Source organism: Monodelphis domestica, chromosome 3 (assembly GCF_027887165.1).
Source record: "Monodelphis domestica isolate mMonDom1 chromosome 3, mMonDom1.pri, whole genome shotgun sequence".
NCBI lineage: Eukaryota > Metazoa > Chordata > Mammalia > Didelphimorphia > Didelphidae > Monodelphis > Monodelphis domestica.
Window position 1 is genome coordinate 434,930,037 of NC_077229.1, and position 22,338 is coordinate 434,952,374.

Below are 22,338 nucleotides of genomic sequence, written 5' to 3' on the forward strand. Positions count from 1 at the left end.
TATTGGAATTGGAGAAAATTCTATTCAAATTTCTGGTTCCTTCTTCCAGTCACAAAGTTAGGATTGGTATAATTGGAGGGGAAAAGGAAAGGCTGGACTTGGAGTCTCAGTTCTAATCTTAGAGACCTGGTTCTAATCCTAGCTTCAGCACTTAAGAAAACTGAGTAACTCTAGGTAAATTACAGCCTCTTTGAACCTCAGTTTCCCCTTTTATTATAAGTGAATAATAGCTAAAATATCTACTTCATACTATCATTATATTATCATGTTATATAACAAATAACATTATTATTATTATATAATATTGTTTTATATTATTATATTAGATAATATAACATGTAATATAATATTATTGTAAGGAAATTGAGTATTAGAAAGCACGACCTGGAGACTAATCACTTGGATTTGGAGTTTTTTTTAAAACAAAGCTCTCTCTCCCTTAAAGCATTCTGCTCTCCTACTCTTTGACAGCTGTTTTACCGGAACGTGGAGGAGGGCAGCCATACACAGGATGGGCCAGCCAGATATCTCGGGGACACACTTAACATAGACAGCTGAGAAACAACTGCAGTGGACATGATGAGAGCGATGCTCGTGGGTGTTCTGTCTGGAATCAGGCAGTGTGCTATTTAGGAGAGAAATCTATGAAACTGTTAGAAACAGCAGAATTCCCACCCCAAACTGTGTCATGGAATGGACATGGGGCTAGGAGTGCATATGACCTTCTCACAATTATTAGTTGTGTGATTGTAGTCAAGTGATTTGTCAGTTAATTCCATCCACAGGCATTTATTAAAGACCACTTGTAGACTAGACTCTGGGGACTTGAAAATTAAACATTCTCTGTCCTTGGTGATCTTTCAATCTGTCATGGGAGAAAGGAGAGAGAAAGGAGAAAGGGAAGAAAATACATGTATTTTTAAGTGTACATAAAATAAAAACTCAGTAATTTTTGTGGTTATTTAACCTCTTTTAGTCTGTTTTGATATCTTTAAAATGTACAGATTTTGCCCTGCGTAGCTCACAAAGCCTTGTGAAGAAAAATGTTTTTTAAGTCTTTAAGTGCCATATAAATGTTCAGTTGTTTTACAGTCATATCTGATTCTTCATGACCCCATGTGGTTTTCTTGGCAAAGAAACTGGAGTGGTTTGCCATTTTCTTCTCAAGTTCATTTCACAGATGAGGAAACTGAGGCAAACAGGATTAAGCAAGCCACTTGCCCAGGATCACACAGTAAGAAAGTGTCAAAGGCTAGATTTGAATTCAGGGAGATGAGTCTTCTTGACTTCAGGCCCAGGACATCATCAAGTCTTCCTGACTTCAAGCTGAGCACTCTATCCACTGCACCACCTGGCTGCCCTTTCAAGATCATAGAGTCATAGATTTATAGCAAAAAGGATCTTAGAGGCCATCAAACCCAAACCCTTCTTTTTTACAGATTTAAGCCCTGAGGCACAAACCAGTGCCTTAATGTGACTTGCCTGAGTCACACAGTTAGAAAGTGTCTGACAGTACCATTTGAATCCATTTCATCTTGACACCAAGTCTAATACTCTGTCCCCTCAAAAGAATATCCCCTTTGACTATTAGAAAGCAAGATCTGGAGATTAAGCACTTGGATTGATTTAGATATCGTAGCAGCCTGAAACCACAATCATCCATAGTCAAAATAGACTAGTTCTTGAAGACTTCATGGGGAAGTGGCTTTTTGAATAATCCTCAACCCAAAGTAAGTACTCAATAAATTCTTGGACTTGTTTTGATGAAGAAAAGAAACCTTATGCTATTGAGAGAAGTAAGCCAATGCTGTAGCCATGTGGTATAGAAGAAACAACATAATTGAAGATCCAGGGGCTGGAATGAGAGAATTATTCTGATTGTTAGTAGTTGTATTGTCTAGATATGGTGTGCTCCGTAAATTGTGAATGAGAAGATAAGTTAGATTTATTTCAACTCTTAATGAACTAGAACTTAAAAATAGAACAATCAAATAGTGGGCTGCTTTGAAATTGAGTTTCCTGTATGAAAGCTAAGGATGGAAATGGTGTAGAGTGTTGTAGAATGCATTTCATTCAGTGGCATGATTTTGTACAACCTGATCCTTAAGATCCATTCCAGTTCTAGGATTCCTGTAATTCATTATAAAGAAAATACACTGTGGCAGGTAGATGGCTCAGAAGGTCCTGAGTTCAAATGTGGCCTCAGATATTTTGTAGTGGTGTGATCCTGAGCAAGTCACTTAACCTCAATTGCTTAGCTCTTACCATTCTTCTGCCTTGGAACAGATATTTAGTATTCATAAAAGTAAGTGTTTAAAAAAAAAAGAGGAAATGCTTTACATCAAAACACCATTTCTGGTTCATTTTAATTCAGTAAGTATTTGTTAAGTACCTACTTTGGGCCCAAAGGTAAAAGCAAAGTAGCCTTTTCCCTCAAGGAGCTTACAATCTACTGGAGGAGAAAGTAGAAAACTGGTATTTATTAAGAGATCTGAAAGTACCAAGAATTATACCAAGTGCCTTGCAAATACTACCTCATTTGATCCTCACAAAACCCCATGAGGTAAGAAACATTATAATCTCTGTTTTACAGTTGAAGAAACAGAGATAGTGGTTAAGTTCCTTGTCCATGTCACACAGCTAGTAAATGTTTTAGGCTAGATTAGAAGTCAGGTCTTCCTGACTCCAGATTCAGCACTATATCACCTAGCTAACTCTAGGGAGGATATAACTTGGATAGAAATAAGAAAATACAAAGTATATAAAGTAATTTCAGTATGTTTATAACACCAATACCAGGAGTAAAGAGGTTTAAGGAAAGATCTCATGTAGGAGAAGGTGATGCTTTGGAAGAAGGCAGGGATCTCAAGATGGTCCTTGTACCAGACCAATGCCAATGAAGCCAATATGGTGGCCTAGATCAGAATGAAATGAAGGAATGATAGTTCATCTCATAATTAAAATTTGGTCAGTCATTAAATATTGGATATGCACTGAAAAGCTAATAGTATAAAGATAATTACTTAGCAATATCTGAGGAGGGTATTTGGGGCAAGGAAAGAATATTCATTGAGGATAGAGTAGAGAGCAGCTTTTCTTTGCCACTGTTGGTCCTTCAGTGGATTGAGGTGTGAAGGTTTGAAGTGAGAAGAGCTGCAGTCTCTCTCATCCTGTTTCTGTGCTCAGGCTTCCAGGAAACAGGCAAAAAGTAGACACCTTAGTCCCTTGAGCCAATTAAATCTTAGTGAACTATCTACATTCCTTATTGGGCAAAATTAGTTTAACCTGCCTATAGCAGGAACTTAGGTTATTGCTCTTACTACAGCTCAATTTTAAATTTGGAAATAAATTCTGAAAAAAATGATTACACAAAAATGATTTGGCGGGGGGGGGGGGCGGACTTTTGTTGGAACAATTTCTCTGTCAGTAGTAGGTCAGGTATTCTTTCTCTTCTGCAATTAGAACCTTGTCTATGTGACAGACACAGAACCAGGAAACAGCATTTGTGACAAGACTTCTTGCCTTTCCTTTGCCATTTTGACAAGCTAATCCTAGGCACAAAGGGAAGAGATCTGCAGATTGGGGACCTAGTGGTTTATTTCATGTCCAGTCCATTTCCTGGCTTAATGCAAACTACCTTATTATCACTGTAGGTCTCAAGCAGACAACAGCTAAGCATCCTGGGGTATAGTTTCCCACTCCTCAGGTTATGATCATCATCTTGAACAACAATGTTTTACTAGATGTCTAGTAGTCATAGGGCATTTAACTGTGGAGGAGTGAAGCTGTGACAAGAGAGATATGGCAATGTAGATGCTTATTTCTTTCATACTTAAGGCAAAGAATGAGCTTGCCTAAAGGTGTCCTTATTTTTCAGCCTTAAGTTCAGTAAATGAAACACAAGCTTTATTCAATTAGCACAGCCTAACTAGAAACCCTCTTATTTGGATGAATACACTTTAATTCATTTGAAATAGAAAAGAAACAAATCCTAAGACATGAAAAACAATATATTAAAGTTGTTGTTGTGGTCAGTAATTTGTCTTGGTCTGCTATTATTGTTATCATCAGCATGTAGTGTATAGGGATAGTTATGCTTTCATCACATGTTGCAAATAACATTGGTTGGCTTTTGAACTTGGCTGATGAACAGTGGATGTTTTGAAAACTTGAGATTTAGGAAATAGGGGATGACCTACAGGCATTGTATTGATCTAGTCTTAATCATACCACAGCATGAGATGGAAGTGGCTTTAGAGAATATCTAGTCAAACCTTCTATTTTATCAATTGAGAATACTGAGACACCGAAGGTCATCTTCAGTGCCACACAAGTAGTTGGAGGTAGAACAGAGACAATCCTCTTGATTCCTAACCCAATATTCTTTAAGATAAACTGGGGGTATTTTTCTAGATGATCCTATGCCAAGGCAATCTAAATGGTTCAATGTCAAAAGGCATTTTTGATTCCTTCCTCAGCCTGTTCTTTAGTGTTGCCATCTCTATTCTCTGTCTTTTTAAAGTAGTAACAATTATGTTTCTAGCCAGTTTGGCCAGCTTAGAGAGGGCGAGCCTAAGAAATTTCATTTGATGAAAGGGAAAATGAAGGGTCTTGAATGGTGAATTAGATTCATTAGCCTTTGTTTCTTTGAGTTGGCTTTGTCCTTTGGCCAGAATACTGTGATTCTTCTGTACATTGTGGTTCTTGCTATCAGGAAAAATAAAAGTCAGCCAAAAGAAACATTTTTTTCCCAAGGAAATAGTGTAGTAGGGAGAAAACCATAAAGAATAAATAAAAGAGAAGGAATAACAATGCTTTAATCTCTTTTCTCCATCAAAAAACAAACAGTAGCAAACCAGATAAACAAGTAGGCCACACACAGCAAGGCAGCTAAGAAATTTTACAGGAGGGGCCCCAGAAAAGCAGAAAGAATAGTGATAAGTCTTGGGGTGGGTAGGTGGGTGGATGGGTGAGGTCACTAGAGTTCAGAGGAGACTGGTAGTTGAGCTATGACTCCAAGAGTTGCTGACAAGCTCCCTTGCTAATGAGAGGGAGAACCTCTCATAATTTGGAGCTTTGGTGGCAAAGGAGTGAACTCTAAGTAGGGAGCAAGACCTTAATCATGGAATGTGTCATTGGGACCCATGCCTGTACTTGTCTTGTTTCTCTGGAGATAGAAATGGTTTGTGCCTCTCCATGTAATTGTGCCTGGTGACAATATCTTTCTAGATAAGGGAAGAGGGAGTTAATTGCTGGAGAAAAAATGGTCAAGCAAGTGTGGTGCTCTGTATGTAAAGCCTATATTTATGGAGAGACATGGTTAAAATATTTAATTTTGTAGTAAATAAATATATCATGTTTGTTTTTCTAAGAGATAAGGTGGAAAGAGTACTCCCCCTCAAAAAACATCTACTTGCTGAAATAATCTTTCCCTAGGCTTGATTTAATTTGTTATGTTTGTTTATGTTCATCTGAAGGATGTCATTAGCTTAGATTTTTCCAAGTTAGATCTCTTCCTCATGATTTGACCTTTGATAAATTAACTCACTTTCTTGGGCTTCATTTTGTTCATCCTGAAGATGAAGTTGGAGGGTGGGGAGGTGATAAGATAATTGAGAAGCTCCTTCCAGCTCAAAATCTTATCATTTTTTTAAAGAAAGGTTAAGCAACACAGACAGACTGCCCAGGCAACCTCTTTGCCCTACAAAGGCTTAGGAAAGTAAAGTCAGCAAGCATTAATAAAGTATCTACCATGTACCAGGCTCTAGACATACAAAGAAAGGCAAAAAATAATCCTGCCTTCATGGAAGTCCCAGTGGAGAAGACCACACACAAATAATTATGTATAAGAGATTTTCAGGATAAATTAGGGGTAATCTCAAAGAGAAGGCATTAAGATTCAGGAGGACTAGGAAAGTCTTCTTGCTGAATAAAGAACTCTTCTTCACTAGAGAGCTATTTGTAATGCTTAGTTATTATTATTCAATCATTCTGTAGTCCTGCCCAACTCTTTATGACTGCATTTTGTGTTTTCTTGGCAAAGATTTTGGAATTTTTCACCATTTCTTTCTCCATCTCATTGTGCAGATGAAGAAACTGAAGCAAACAAAGTTAATCAATTTGCCCAGGGCCACATAGATAATGTCTGAGGTCAAATTTGAATTCAGGAAAATGCATTTTTCTGGCTCCAGTCTGGGCTCTGTATCCACTCTGCATCTGCTTTGTCCATAGTGCATAGAGAAGGTCCTTTATAAATGTTAAGTTTTTCCTCCTCCTCCTCCTCCTCTTCCTCCTTTTTTTTTTTAAATAATTTTAGGTCTTAGCTAAAGGTATTTCATAGCTCCAGTTGGAAATATATATCAGTGACTTTCTTTTTCTATGTAAGAATTTAAAGAGGATCCATGTCTAAAAGGCCTTAGGAAGAAAAAACTCTTCATTCATTGTGTTTGCCAACCAATTCAGGGCATCGGTAGATCATTGATTATATAAACTTTTCTATCATAGTTTGTAGTATTGATTGTAGAATTACCAATCTGGTCCTAGCTGCCAACTAGTCTAACTCCTCTCATTTTAAGGAAAAGGAAACTGAGGCATAACAACTGAAGTTAAGTGACTTGACCATTGTTTGCAAGAGAATTAGCATCTTTGATGAGATTTGAACCCAAGGTCTCTAACTCTAGAAAAGGATTTCTTAACTTAGATAAATATATGTTTTTCCCTCATAAATATCATAATAACTATGTTTCAATATATAATTGGTTTCCTTTACAATTCGGTGTGTTCCATTTTATGAATTTGAAAATATTGCTTGGAGGAGCAGTCCATATGCTTCACCAGATTGCCTAAAGAGGCCACAACTCCTCAAAGGTAAAGAACTTCTACTCTAGAGACAATGCTCTCTTCCCACTGTTCCATTTCTGCTTTCAAAGGAATGGGTTTGTTTTTTTCCGTTAAAGGAAAGTAGGAATTAAACACTAAGGTACTGTTTCCTGCCTTAAGTGAAGTCTTTTGAGACCTATCTAATTTCCCTCTATTCTTATGTTTCCTAATACGATGATTTTAATGTCGAGTAGTCAGTAATGTTTTATTACAGAATTTTGAGGTTTTAACAAAAAAAGGAACTGGGGTTGGTTAGATTTTAAAATATCTTAAAGTAATCTCAAATATCTTAAAGTATTTTAAAGTAATCAATTTGGAGAGTAAAGGAAGGTAAAGAAAATTTTGGGGGGAAAGTGGAACAATACTGTAAACTAATCTTTTAAAGAAGTTATAAAATAATAGTTTGTCTGCCATGTGATTTTTTTTAATGTATTATGTTAGTTAAGTAATCCTTTAACTTGGTAAGCAGTAAATATTTAAGCTAATAAATGAAAAATATATAAATGAATCTATTGAAGTTAAAATAAAGGAATATAAGTTTGTCATGGGATCTTAGATTTAGAGCTGGAAGGAATCTTAAAAAATATTGTATTGAAATACCATTCATTTACTGATGGGATACTGAGGCTCTGAGTGAAATCCATATGGCCAGATAGTAGACTTGTCCATAAATAGTCAATGGCAGAGCTATTACTTGAACCAAAGTCTGTGACTCCAGATTCTTTGTTCTTTCTGTTGGACATTTTGCAAGTAACAATACAGAGTGAGTTTGGATCAACAGCTTATGAGTAATTCTTAGGATGAGAGAACAGCATATTCTAATAGCAACAAAGTCATCCAACAATATGTTCAACCAAAGCTGTGGTATTTGATTTTCAGTTGTACCTGATTCTTTTTGATCCCATTTAGGGTTTATAGGCAAAGATACTGAGGGTTTGCCATTTCCTCCTCCAGCTCATTTTATAACTGAGCAACTGAGACAAACAGGGTTAAGTGATTTGCCCAGAATCACATAGCTATTAAGTGTCTGAGTCAGGATTTGAATCCAGAAAGTTGAGTCTCTCTGACTCCAGGTGCCACTTTCTTTATTTTTTTATTTCTTTCTTTTTTTCTTTGTTTTTCACAACTAGACTTGGTTTTGGAGTACTATGACAATTGCTAAGAACAAAGGCAGTTATCAGTAAATTTTCCTATGTTGAATATGTTTTTTAATTAAAAATAATGCTTGTTGACTTGGCCTACATGTATTATTACTAATAATAACAAAAACAATAATAATAACTAACATTTCCATAATACTTTAAGGCTTGCAGAGTGCTTTATAAATATTATCTCATTTGATCCACAACAACCCTGGGAGGTAAAAAATGCGCTTATTATCCTCCTTTTATAGATGAGAAAATTGAGGAAGACAGAATTTAGGTGACTTGCCCAGGATCAAACAGCTATTGTCTACAACTGGATTTGAATTCAGATCTTTCAGACTCTAGGTCCAGTGCTCTTACCTACTGTGCCACTTAGCTGCCCATAATCTTTGTAGCACAAACTATAGGTAAAAATTATGTGCAATACTATATTACTTTAAAATGTGCAAAATGCTTATGAGGTTGATAGGCTAAAATATTATCTCAATTTTTACAGATGGAAAAAATCAAGACTTAAGTAGGTGAAATGATTTGTTCCCAGAGATAACTGACATCTTACATGGGATTTGAATTCAGATCTCCAGATCTAGCTTTATTTCTATTACACCATTCTTCCTCAAGAACAAGAGAAAGTAGAGAAAGCAAAGATTAGTATGGGATGGACTTATCTTGTACCTCCAGGATCACCAGGGCAAGAACCATCAAATAATAACAATAGCACTCCTTCATCAATGTTCTGTTCCAATGCTTCCTGATGATAAGATGATTAGACTTTTTAAAGTCTGTGCTGGACATGTGAACATAAGTTCTTTTGTATGTATTATCCTGGCCAAGAACTGACTAGTTCTTCAGAGCAACTCATTACCAGAAGGTTGGTTGACAGGTAATCATTTTTTTTTTGCCAGCAACTGATGAACTATCATTTATTTACTAAATCACAGAAAAGGCTTTCATCAGTATCAGAGGAGAGAACACTGATGAAATTCTAGATATTCAAAGTAGCTTGTTTGTAAAATCTATTTGGAATGCTACTAAAAGCACAAAAGAACCATCTTGACTCACTGCCATATAACACATTACATGGCATCACAATGCATTTGGGAATTTTTAAAGCCGGTTTTTAGAGCCCTACCATTTTTTGTGTGTTTTTGTGCATCTTTGCTGATTTCACCTTGTAATTTCTCTTGTTGTTTTTGAACTTCTCTTAAATTTTTTTCTGGGTATTTTTCTTTTTCATAATCCTGCCTTCCATCTTTGTATTGTGAAAGTTCTTTGGATATTGGGTAGTTTTGTATCTTCTTAATCTCATTCTTCATATTCCATATGTTCAAAATAGAACTCATGATCATTGCCTTTCAAACTCCTCCCCTCTTCTAAATATGTCTATTATTGTTGAGAGCACTACCATCTTTCCATCCTTCCAGTGATCCAGGTTTGAATCTTTGATGTCATCCTCAACTTCTCAATATAATTTGTTGACAAATCTTGTCATTTCTGCTTTCACAATATCTCTCATATGTCACTAGCCATCCCTTTTGCTTAGCCTCTTATCATGTTTTACCTTTATTATCCTTCGAGTTGATATTCATATCTTGTCTCACTTCATTCCAATTTATCGTCTACTAATCCACCAAAATGATTTTCCAAAAGAATATGTCTAACCCATTGAATCCATTATTCAGTAAACTTCTGGATGAATGAGAGTCATTGACAGCAAGAGGGAATTTCAGAAGAGGGATGGGTTTGTCAGAAAAATGGTGATTTCTGTTTTGGACACTGTGTGTGTATTGAGGTTCTTATGGAACATTGAGTTTTGAAATGTCCAGTAGACAGATGGTGAAGTGGGATTGGATCTCAAGAGAAATAATAAGGCTGGATATATAAATTTGGCAATAAGTTGCATAGAGATGATCATTGAACCCACTGAAGCTGATAGAGGGTATAGAGAGAAAAGGGTCCATAACCAAATCTTGGGAGCACACTCAGGAGGAAAAGCCAAATAAAAATGACTGAGGATATTATTAATACATTTTTCTTAAAATGCTTCAATTGCCCTATTAGATAATGAGATAATTTTCTTCTCTAAATAAAGTGCAATATTGTAGAGTTTCATTTTTTTGATATCTTAATTTTTTGTATACCCTAAGTATACAAACTGGTGGAACACATTCCATAAGAGGTTGTTGTTTTCAGTGTACATTGTGCTGCTGATAACCCAAGAGCATTTTGAGCATTTCATTATCATGTTAAAATTATGCTATCCAACCAGTTATACTAGTCATCCCACTTCTGTAGAGAAGTGAGCTGTTTCTGGAAAGGGGAGTTTCTTCTATAACTGTCATTTAATTCATGACTTTAATTATAATTTAAAAATTCAAATATGTACTCTAAAGAAATTTAGGCAATATATCTAATACAGGTGAAACTCTTCCCCAGCATCATAACTGACAAAATCCAAAGGATCACAAATTTAGACCTGGAGAAGGGGACCTTAATTTTATATAGTCCAACCCCCTCATTTTACAATTGAAGAATTTGATTCCAGTAGAGGTTACATGACTTGTTTTGGTAAGCCAAAGGTCTATGAATACATTTCAAATTATTGTATGGAAAAACTTCTTATCTAAATTTGGTTATCTTTCCTATGAATAAAATTTGGGGAATGCTGGTAATGATTCTTTGAAGTCTAAAGACCTTTTATTTATAGTTTTGCACATTTCTTTTTTCTTGTTTTCAAAGTTTCTAAGTCATGTGTGTGTTTGCACACACATGTATCAGTGAATGTCTAAATGATAAGCATGATGGCATGATGGATAGAAGTCTGGCTTTTAGCCATTTTCTAAAACTGTAGGTTGAAGATGCATTGCCAGGCATCTTTGGAAGCACAGAATCTCTAATCTATGTTTCCTACATATGCATGAATGGAAGGACTGCCATAGCCAATACAATTACAGTAGTAAATTTATATAGCACTTTACAGCAATGGTCTTGAAGGCAAAGTTTTATTTGTCCTGTGGTTATTGCAGTTAATTCTTAATAGAAAATGCTTATTCAATTGGATTTGCTGAATTGAATTAATCCTCACAACCACCCCCTGAGGTGGAGAGTTCAAGAAGTAGAATTCCAAATTTCTATAAATTAATTGAGTCAGAGGAGTTGTGAGTTTCATAAGGTCAGATATCTAGTTATTGGTAGAAACAAGATTAAAACCTGAATCTTCTGACTCCTACTTATGTTTACCTTTTTAAAAGTCGAATATATGATTTTTGGGAAAAGAGATTTCAGGATGTTATCATTCTGGGAGTAACTCTAGCAGCCAATCAGAATCATGACTGAGGAGATCAGAACCTTGCAATTGTGATAAAAGAAGGAAATTCACAGAGTACAGAGATTTGTCAAATAATTACTTGTTATTTATTTGAGTCAATGGGGAGCAGGGTTGAAATGAATCGCTTGACAAAGCCACTGATAGCTGTTGAAGGCAGTAACAACAGAGTGCATGTTCCAGCAGGTCCTATCATGTTGGGAAGGTTTGGAGCATGTGAACAGTGACAGTCTGTCATTCCTAGTGGCAATCTAAGTAAGCTCAGAGAGGCTCATATCCAGATTGGATACTGGTAGGTAAATTTTTTGATTGTCATAATATGAGAATGAATGATTTCTTAGCTTATATTTTGGTTCTTCTTTCTAGGTTATGGAATCATCTTTCCTTTTTATAAGTATTCAAAGTCCTATTTTTTATGTTTCTTAGTGTCATTCTATATCAGTAAATTCTGCCATAGTAGTTGTTTTTATCAAGAATAAATTCCAAGATCTTTAGCTTGGCCCTTTTCATCCCACTGCCATTTGGGTTTGCCCAAAGCTTTCTTGTACAAGCCATGTCCTTTCTTATCTTTGGCCACTTCTCTGTGTTCAAATGCCTCTATGTTCTCCTTTCTTTCTTTCTTTCTTTCTTTCTTTCTTTCTTTCTTTCTTTCTTTCTTTCTTTCTTTCTTTCTTTCTTTCTTTCTTTCTTTCTTTCTTTCTTTCTTTCTTTCCTTTCTTTCCTTTCTTTCCTTTCTTTCCTTTCTTTCCTTTCTTTCCTTTCTTTCCTTTCTTTCCTTTCTTTCCTTTCTTTCCTTTCTTTCCTTTCTTTCCTTTCTTTCCTTTCTTTCCTTTCTTTCCTTTCTTTCCTTTCTTTCCTTTCTTTTCCTTTCTTTCCTTTCTTTCCTTTCTTTCCTTTCTTTCTTTCTTTCTTTCTTTCTTTCTTTCTTTCTTTCTTTCTTTCTTTCTTTCTTTCTTTCTTTCTTTCTTTCTTTCTTTCTTTCTTTCTTTCTTTCTTTCTTTCTTTCTTTCTTTCTTTCTTTCTTTCTTTCTCCCTCTGTCTGTCTCATTAATTTGTTGATAACAGCAACAAATACCTCATGGCTGGGAGTAGTGTTCCTACTTCTCTGATGCTTGCTTCCTTTTATTGCAATAGCTTTGTCATTAGACCACTTTTTTCCTCTCTCCTTAAATCATGGTCACTCAGAAATGTCTATTGAGTCTCGGCTTCCTCATAGGATATGGTTGTAAGAATCAAATGAATAAATATGCATAAGGAACTTTGAAAATATTAAAATCACATAATTTCAGCCTTGATAAGTACTACCATTATTAGTTAATGTATTGATGATATGTCTGTGAAATGTTATATTTGGATATACTGTAGTGTTCAAATCTATTTCTTTCTTCAAAAAATAAAAGCTTCTTTGGGGAAATCGAAAACAGATTTTTCTCAGCAAACATCAAGGTTTCCATTTTTCTCTCCAGTTTGTATGCATAATATTTTACCTTGGGTTTGGTCTATCATTTGATTTCAGGATGTTATCATCCTCATCACCACCACCACTGGAGCATCTAGGTGGTAGGTACGGTGGATAGAGTACCTAGCCTAGAGTTAGGAAGATTCATCTTTCTGTGTGACCCTGGGCAAGTCGCTTAACTCAGTTTGCCTCAGTTTCCTCATCTGTCAAATGAGCTGGAGAGGGAGATAGCAAACTTGCAATATCTTTTTTTTTTTTTGCCAAGAAAACCCAAAATGGGGTCCAAAGGAGAGTTGGACTGAAATGACTGAACAGCAACAGCAGCAGTACCATCAAACATTTAAGTGCCTACTGTAGCTGGGCACTGTGTTAACTGATACAAAGAAAGACAAAAATATTCCATGCCCTCAAGGATTTGATAATCTAATGGGAGAAACAACATTCCAATAATTAACAGTCAAGATATATACAGAATGGAATCAGATGGATGTGAATCAAAAGAATACCCTCTTTCATATCAGTGCCTCTTTGGTTTTATTTGGGCTTTTGGTTTTGTATGAGTGTGTTCTTCCAATAGGGACCAATATATAAAAATGTGTTTTGCATGATAATAAAAAGAAACAAATTAATTTAATTTAAAAACTATATAATTTATATACCATGTAAATTGTAATTATGTCAGAAGGAAGACACTAGCATGTAGGAAAGACAGAGGTAGAGTTTGGAAGGTAAGAGATGGAGCAAAAGTTGTGTCTGGGTGTTTATGAAACAAAACCAGACTAAAATTTCCAATCATTATTGGAGAAGTGGAAATTGGATTTGCATGTGCTTTCATACACACATTTTCCAAGGGAAATGTAGAATCATTGTAGTAGGACATTTTTTAAATGACCAAATAAATACTTTATGTTATATGATAATTTCCAATTCTTAGTATAAATTTATAATTTATAATCTCCTATTTCTGGATGTCAGTGATGATGATAAAGTCCACAGCCTCCTTAGAGTGGTCCTGGCAGCTCTCAGGCAGCAGACCATTCTCTTCTAGAAAAATAGTCCCTGGTTTGGGCACACATTTTTCTCATGAATAAACAGTTCCTCTAATTGCTGAACTTAATGCATGAAAATATTGTATCTGATCAGCAAAAATTTCTGGTGTTTGGTTAAAGTAATCATTCTTGTGTTTATGCTCAAGGCAGATCTGTATACTATGAATGGATCCTAAGGAACTGTGTGGTAGTCAAACCCTTTTCCATTTCCAGATTAAGTACAAATAACTGTAGATTCATTTTTTATTTTTAGTATGGAAAATATCAATAACTATAACCCATGTAAAGAAAAGCCCCTGAGTAATATTTAAGAGGATTGAGGACTCCTAAGATCAAAAAGTTTGAAAACCAATAATCTGGTAAACCTCCTCTTTTTTACATTTAAAGCCCAGAAAAGCTAATGACTTGTGACTGTGGTAATGGAGGTAACTAGGTGGCAGGAGTCCTTTTACACCCTACCTAGAATTCTTTTTATGGTTAATTAACACATTAATTCACTGCATTGGAGTTGGTTAGGAAAGGTGGAAGTGAACTTGCTCAGAAATTCAAAATGGTTTTTGGTATCAATTTTCTTAAAATTTGAAAAGACCACATACATATGTGTGCATGTATTATGCATATATACATACATATGTATATGTAATATCTGTTGTTATTGTTTAACAAGCAGCAGGAGAATTTGATATTCAGAGACGTGGTCTGTTCCTATATAAAACTGCCCCCATTCTACTCTGCTCTCTAAGATTTTTTTTTTTTAAATCTCTATGCCATTGTTTCTACCTTCCGGCTAGGAAAAAATAGCCTAGAAGATATGATATGATAGTTCTGGTCTTCACAACCTGGCCTCTTCCTTCCTTTTCAAATTTAATGCTTCATTCCCCTTCATGAACTCTGTGCTTCAGATATACTGACCCTCTCCTCTTTCCTCATACATGCTGACTCTTTTACCAACTTTGCACCAGCTGTCCTCTATTCCTAGAAGGCTCTCTCTCCCACCTCTGCCTCCTCATTTCTCTTACTTCTTTCAGACCTTAGCTTGAATCCCACCTTCTCTTGGAAGTCTTCCTTTTGTTCCTCTTCTACTAATACCTTCCTTTGGAGATTATCTTCCATTTATCCTTTATATAACATTTCTATTTAATATTTTTGTGTGTTGCCTCCCTCATTATAATGTGATTTTCTTCAGGGCAGGGACCACATTTTTTTTTGTTTTGTTTTGCCTTTTTCTGTATTCCCAGTATTTAACACAGTGCCTGGAACATAGTGAGCATTTAATAAATGTGTATGGACTGACTGGCACACTATCTCATATTGAATTTCTTTTTCTTTTCTTTCCAATGAAAAGGAGCTTTCGTTGAATTTTTTATTTGTCATACAAGAAAAGTTTATTTCTCTAGTAATTTGTCAATGTTATATATTGTTGTCTTATGCAAGGGTCTTTTTAAAATTAAGATATCTCCTTTTTCAAGAAATTAAACAACTATCTAGAGCAACAAAACTCGTATCAAAAAATAAGAAAAATAAATCTACTTTTTTGTATTACTGATCTTTTAACCTATATTGCTATTGTAACTTCAGTCATCCTTGAAGACAACATATTAGGACAAGTTTTCTTCACAACTTTGAAAATATTATGAAAATGAATTAAGTTCTCATCCATTTTAAATCTTGTTACATGTTCAAAAAGGTGGTCCTTACCTAAAGTGAATGAGTACAAAAATAAACCAATCTCAGATTAAATGGTTTTTATTAGTCATGTTCACATATTCCTATGTATCAAATTTGTTTGAATAATTTTACAATAGACTATGGATGAACCATGTTATGCTGTAGTTCAGGAGTTGTCCTTGGAGTCAGAAAGACCTGAGTTCAAGTCCTTTCTCATCACATGCTGGCAGTGTGATTCTGGGCAAGTCCCTTAATCTTTTAATGCCTTTACACAACCCTCAAACTGCTCCACTCCCTGCCTTGCCACAATTCCCCACAAAAAGAGCATGTAAAATAAAAATCTATCAGTTCTCTCTAACTTTAGAACAGAAAGACATTTGACTGTAATTTTTTTTAAACCTTTACCTTCCGTCTTGGAATCAATACTGTGTATTAGGTGACCTTGTGCCAATCACTTAAAGCTTAGGGATTTTAATTCCCTCTTCTATTAAAAAATGGAGGTTGGGGGTGGCTACATGACTCAATGAAAAGAGAACCAAGTTAAATCAATATGTGTATTGGTTCCAAGGCAGAGGAATACTAATGGCTAGGCAATGGGGTAAAATGACTTGCCCAGGGTCACACAGCTGGGAAGTTTCTTTGGCCAGATTTGAACCTATTACCTCCCATCTCTAGGCCTGACTCTCAATCCACTGAGCTACCCAGCTACCCCCTTGACTGTAATTTTTGAAAGCATAAATATGTGTAAAACATATGAAGGATGGAATCCTGATTAGGTTCACGTTGATTGATTTATGTTTCTATTGGTTTGGCAAATTATATAATCCATCTAAGTGACTGGCAAGGCAGTCATGGGTTATCAATATATGTCTATGCTGTAACTGATATAAGAGATTTAAGAAAAAGAATAGTTTATATTAAATAGCATACATATACATACTTCTGAAATTATTGTTTATATGCATATTATATTTCTAAAATTTTAAGCTATTTTTATGTATAAGATAATACTGTCTGCAAAGCCAGGTGAGTGTCTTCCTTTTTCTATAAGTATACTTCTTCCTCCTGCCCCCCATTACCACAGGAGAAGTTGAAAAGCATTAATGGAAACAGGAGACAGCCATTTCTGCCCCAATTTAGTCTGAGCCAACTAGAACATGTAACTATGAAGTCTTGCCTAGCTGAAGAGCAAGAAGCAGAGTTGATAGCCATATTACACTCTATTAAAAATAAATAAAATGGATTATCTTTATTTCCATGCTGAAGGGAGCCCCATATTTTCACTTCATTGTCAATGCATTTTGCCTTGGCAAAAGCCAATAAAGCATTATATCTTCATGTTCCCACACAAGGAAGTAGCTTCTTACTGACCCTCAAAATGACAAATATGGAATGTGTCAAAACCCATATTTAAAGCAACTTTCTTTCATTTACTTAGCTCTAGTAAATAGCTAGGGGGAAAGGAGAGAAGTAGCTTTAGTGTTCAACCACCAAGGAAAATTACCTTTCATTCTGATTCTGCATAGTACTTGGCTCCTGTATTCTTGTTATTTTCCTCCATCACAGTTATCACATTTCATAGTAGTTCATATCTGTATATGCACTATTGAGACTGTCAATTCAATGAGATCAGAAACTGTCTTAACTGATTTTTGAATCTCCTCTACTACACATAGGAAGCATTTGAAAAATATCAAAAGAAGGAAGGATGGATAGATACCAGGGAGAATGTCAAGTAATTCCTAGCCCAAATGTTGAACTTCAGATCCTTCTACCCCCTGATCTCACTAGGTGTCAGTCATCCCCTGCATTGACAGGATTATAGTAGAAAGAGCAGCAGTAGAAGGCACAGTAGGAAGGACAACTCAAAAGCATCTTTTCAAATCTGAGGAGAAGCATCATCCCAGGACCCTGACCCCAAGCACCTCCTGTACCTGCTAGTATCTCAGTTTCCCACCCTAACAGGCCATTGGTATATCTTTGAACCTTGTAATTGTAATTGCCATCCAGAAGAGTAACCTCTGTGAAGACACAGTCCATTAATGGCTTCTGAAGGTGCTGCAGTACCCCGCTTCCCCACCACCTTAGAAAGCATATTCACTGTATTTCTAAAAAAAAAAGAAAAAATTTCTGGCACTGCCATAGATCAGAAGCTGATATGGTTTTGTCAATGTATCTGCTTTGCTTTGGTATCCTAAGGATCACCTGGTCTTGTCCTCTGACTTCCTCTTTGTACCATTTTTCTCCCAATGGAATATGAGCTTCTTCTGTGTGTAGCTCTAGTGCCTAGGACAGTGCTTCGCATATATCAAGGACTTAACATGTACTTTTCCCTTTATTCATTGATAGAAACTCATGAAGACTTAAGTTCAAATCTCAGTAGTGCTATTTATTATTTAGGTGACCTTGTGCCAATCACTTAAAGCTTAGGGATTTTAATTTCCTCTTCTATTAAAAAATGGAGGTTGGGGGTGACTACATGACTTAGTGAATAGAGAACCAAGCCTAGACACAGGAGGTCCTGGGTTCAAATGTGACGTCAGAGGCTTAACTAGATGACCCTCAGCAAGTCACTTAATCCCAATTGCCTAGCACTTACCGATTGCTCTTCTGCCTTAACACCAATATTTAGTATGGATTCTAAAGCAGAAGATAAAGGTTTTAAAAATGTGGGGATTGGACTAGATCTGTGACATCTCTTAATGCTCCAAAAGTACTTTAATCTGTAAGTTTATCTCAATTCATTAATGGGAAATGTTGGATCTTGCTATTGCCCATCTGACTTAGTAGACATCAAATATCACCCTTCTACCCATTGTTACTCCGGGTTCTAGGAGTGTTCAAAAAGTCTGTGTCTTTTGCTACAAACTTCGACTTAATTCTTTCTGTGATATCACAAACACTCATCTATTTTATTTATCATTCCATTACGTGGTAAGGAGTATGGGAGTTCTTGAATGCTACCTTCCCAGCCCCACTTTTTCCACACCAGAGTTTTCTTGGCAATTGTGTGTTTGTTTTTCAGTAACTTTCCATAACCCTTGCAATACCTCTGGCTGGGATTTACATCTCATTACTTAATTCTAATAGAAACACACAGACTAAAAAGACTAGAGGGAGAATGGTCATCTCTTACCAAATTAGACATCTCTCCCCACTGTATGTTAAGTATTCCCATTGCCTGTCATATAAATATTTGATGTGGCTTTCCTTAAGTCCTGCTTTTACTAAGAAATAAATTCTCTTAAACTAACCTTTTAAAAAATAGATTCAGATTGTAAAAATCATTGGAAAATATCAAATAAACTGTATTTCTGGTTAATTGTCTCTTCATTTATTGATTGGGGCTTTGACCCTCTACATTACCTTCATACTATTTATTCACAGAGGTCATAATTTTAAAAAATACACCCCATTCCCGGTCTAGAGTAGAGAGTACTTGGGTTCAAATTTGACTTCAGACTTCCTTACCATGTGCAAGTAATTTAACCCTGATTGCCTAGCCCATGTTACTTTTGTCTTAAAATTGATACTAAGACAAAAGGCAAGAATTAAAAAAAAAACAGCATACCTTGTAAATTGAAACCATATGTAATAGGAAACAGTTTATTCAGTTGAATGATGAGAATATGCTTTCTAAAGAGTCAACATGAAACTTCCATTTGTTGGGCTTTTTATTGTTTACGGACATCAAAGTGCTATAGACTTGGAGCTGGACAACTAAGGTTTAGATTATGGTTTTCCTCCTTATTCAAGTCCTTATTCTTTTGAGATTCTAGGTTAGTCACTTAACCTTTTAATTCCTGTGTGATCTTGGAACAATGAACTAACACCTCTAAGTCTAAAGTTCTGTGTGTGTAAAATGAAAGATTGGATTTGATGACTCCCAAGATCCTTTCCAGCCCTAAATCTGTGGTCCCAGGTGTATATTCATCACCCCAAGACTTGCAAATACTCACTTACCAAAGAAAAGTAACAGTATATGCTGGACATGCAACATGTAAATTCTGGACACCATCTTTTAGTACCTTCATAAATCAACTCTCATTTTGTTATGCTAATCCAAATCGATAAACTTACTCTGCATTGAGAGACACCAGGGCTGAAAACATACCTCTTACTTTTAACTAGCTGTGTAAACTTGGACAAGTTACTTAAAACTGCTTGAGGCTCAGTTTCCCTTTCTGTAAAATGGGGATAATAATGAAACCTGTAGTAAAAGTACAAACCTTAAACAGCTGCTAATCTTAAACACTCAGACGCATCTGGGAAATATTCTGAGCTACATTTTAGAATGAATGAAAACTCAATTGATCAATAAACATTTATTTTTTTTTCAATGAACATTTATTAAGTATGTACTACATGCTAGGGGCAGACAGTGCAAAAAATAGAACACTGGTTCTGGAGTCAGGAAGACTCAGCTTTGTGAGTTCAAATCTGGCCTCAGAAACTAGCTGGGGGACCTTGAAAAAATCACTTAACTCTGTTTGCCTCAGTTTCCTTACCTGTAAAGTAAACTGTAGAAATGAAATGGCAAGCCACTCTTTGGCTTAAGAAAATTCCAAGAGGTGTCACAAAGAGTTGGACTCCACTAAATAACAACAACAAATTAAATACTATTCTAGGAGCCAGGAACACAAATATGAAAACTGAGTCCAAGCCCCAATTATTAGCACTAATATGGAAAACACTAAGACGTATAATAACATTTAGGCCTTTTGTTTAATGGTTCTTCCTGCAAAAGTTTTTATATGATATGATAATGGCATTGTGTTGTGCTGTTTGAAAAAGCTTTTTATGAATAATAAAGGTTTGCTCTCGTTCTTAATTTTGATCCTTATTGGCAAAAGTTTTTCTGATGTTTAGCCATTTTACAGATGTGATTCTAATAGAAAATAATGGTGTGTATGTATGTGGAAGTGCTAGTCATTAGAACTAGTGTATTATGTGAAACCACTAGGGTTTTCAGGAGCTCCAACTAATTGACTAGTAAAATTTTCAGGCCATAGACATATGACTGAGGGAACCACTGAAGGCTATCTAGTCCAACACCCTAGATATTCTAAAACAAATCATGTCCATACAAACAATTTTATCATCATGATATAGGACTCCAGTGATGGATAAGGTGCTTACCTTGAAGTCTAGAAGACTTCAGCTCAAAACCTACTTCTGAAATAAGTTTTAGAACCACAGGCACTTAACGTGCTGGAGCCTCAGTTTTCTCATCAATTAATTGGAGATAATAATACCTATTGTATTTACCTCCCAGGAATATATAACGCTCAGATGAGTCCATGAATATAAAATATTCTACAAACTTTTGAGGTGCTAGTTGTCAATTATTCTCCTTCTTACAACCACCATTCTTACCACTATCACTACAAACACTCCTACCACCATCAATGCTACTATGATCATCATTAATACACAGCCACCATAACCACTATTAAGCCAAATAGAGGTCTTTGATGACGTCTTATGAATTCTTTCAGCAATCCACATATAGGCTTAACCAAGAGGGAAGAATTATTGACTATTTCTTTCTCTATTGTGTCTATCTTATTGGGGATAATTAATATATAGGGGGAAATTGGAGGTGCTCTCTATGAAGTTCATACTTTTATAGCCCTTTAGATTTTTTTGTGGAGATTGAGTAAATATTTATATTTTTAAAAGATTGCCTTAAAAATAATCCTCCATTCTTTCTCTGCATATTCTTCTTCTAGTATGTATTCTATCTCCTCCTTTATAAGTTTTTATTTATTATCATCAACTTTAAAATTACAATTATATAATAAATATATGATATAATATTAATAATAATATTATTAACTTTATAAGTTCCTTGTGCTAAGGGATGCTTATAAAGTCTCTTTTGCTTTTTGGTCTTTTTCAGTCAACTCCAACTCTTCATGACCCCATTGGGGGTTTTCTTGGCAAAGACACTAGAGGGGTTTACCAATTTCTTCTTTAGCTCCTTTTACAGATAAGGAAACTGAAGCAAATAGGGTTAAGTGACTTGCCATGGGTCACACAGCTAGTAAGTATCTGAGGCCAAATTTGAGCTCACAAAGTTGATTCTTCTGACCCCAAGCCTGGCAATCTGTCCACTGTGTCACTTAGCTATCCAAAATAAAGTCACTGATATTTTTCACTCTGCCAAAATATTCTTTTGCTACTGATTGTCTTTATCAATAAAGAATTGAGGAACTTCCATTTATAGATTTGTGAGATACATACAACAGACCATAGAGAATCAGTCAGTATTCCTTTTTGAACTATGTAGTTGGAATATTTTCCTGAGGGAGGAAAAGAGGCAATAAGATAAGGGAAGAACTGGTTATCTAGAGAAGCCTAGCAGTACCTACTTTCCAGGGGATTGGGAGCTGTCAGGGTGACAGTGATTGGCCTTCAGAGACCTGTTTGATGAAGCTATAAGAAGCTCTTATAATAACCCTTTTCTGCTAGTTGAAAAATGGCAAGTACAACCTAGTGGTCTAACTCAGTGCTGAATTTATACAAACAAAATTTAATCCTTTCCTTAGATTTCTTTCTACATTCCCAAGTTATCTGAAATGATTCTATAAGTCTATGTGTGGAATTTAATTCTGGTTCTTAAAAGGGTTTATGGTGGAGATTTTTACTTCATTTGATTAAAAATATAATAAGATAAAATAATCTTTTTTTGTTTGTGTTCCCAATCCTTTTTGACTGTCTGAAACTTTCAGAGCCTTTTCAGAATAATGTTTCTAATTATGTAAATTTAAACACAAAAATAGTAAGGAAATAAATTATGTTGACATATAT

The 22,338-nt window shown here is 35.5% G+C and overlaps 1 protein-coding gene across 26 annotated transcripts in view; it reads left to right on the top strand.

Moving 5' to 3' along the window:
• The window catches only part of NEDD4L (NEDD4 like E3 ubiquitin protein ligase), a 444,249-nt gene that overhangs the window by 272,658 nt on the left and 149,253 nt on the right, over window positions 1-22,338 (top strand). The window contains exon 1 of one of the 26 annotated variants that reach the window (XM_056824478.1): window positions 3,417-11,641. The exons of the other annotated variants lie outside the window; for them this stretch is intronic. The gene's annotated coding sequence lies outside the window, so the exon portion shown is untranslated. Of the gene's footprint in view, window positions 1-3,416; window positions 11,642-22,338 lie in introns of those variants that run through there. 26 annotated transcript variants of the gene reach the window in all.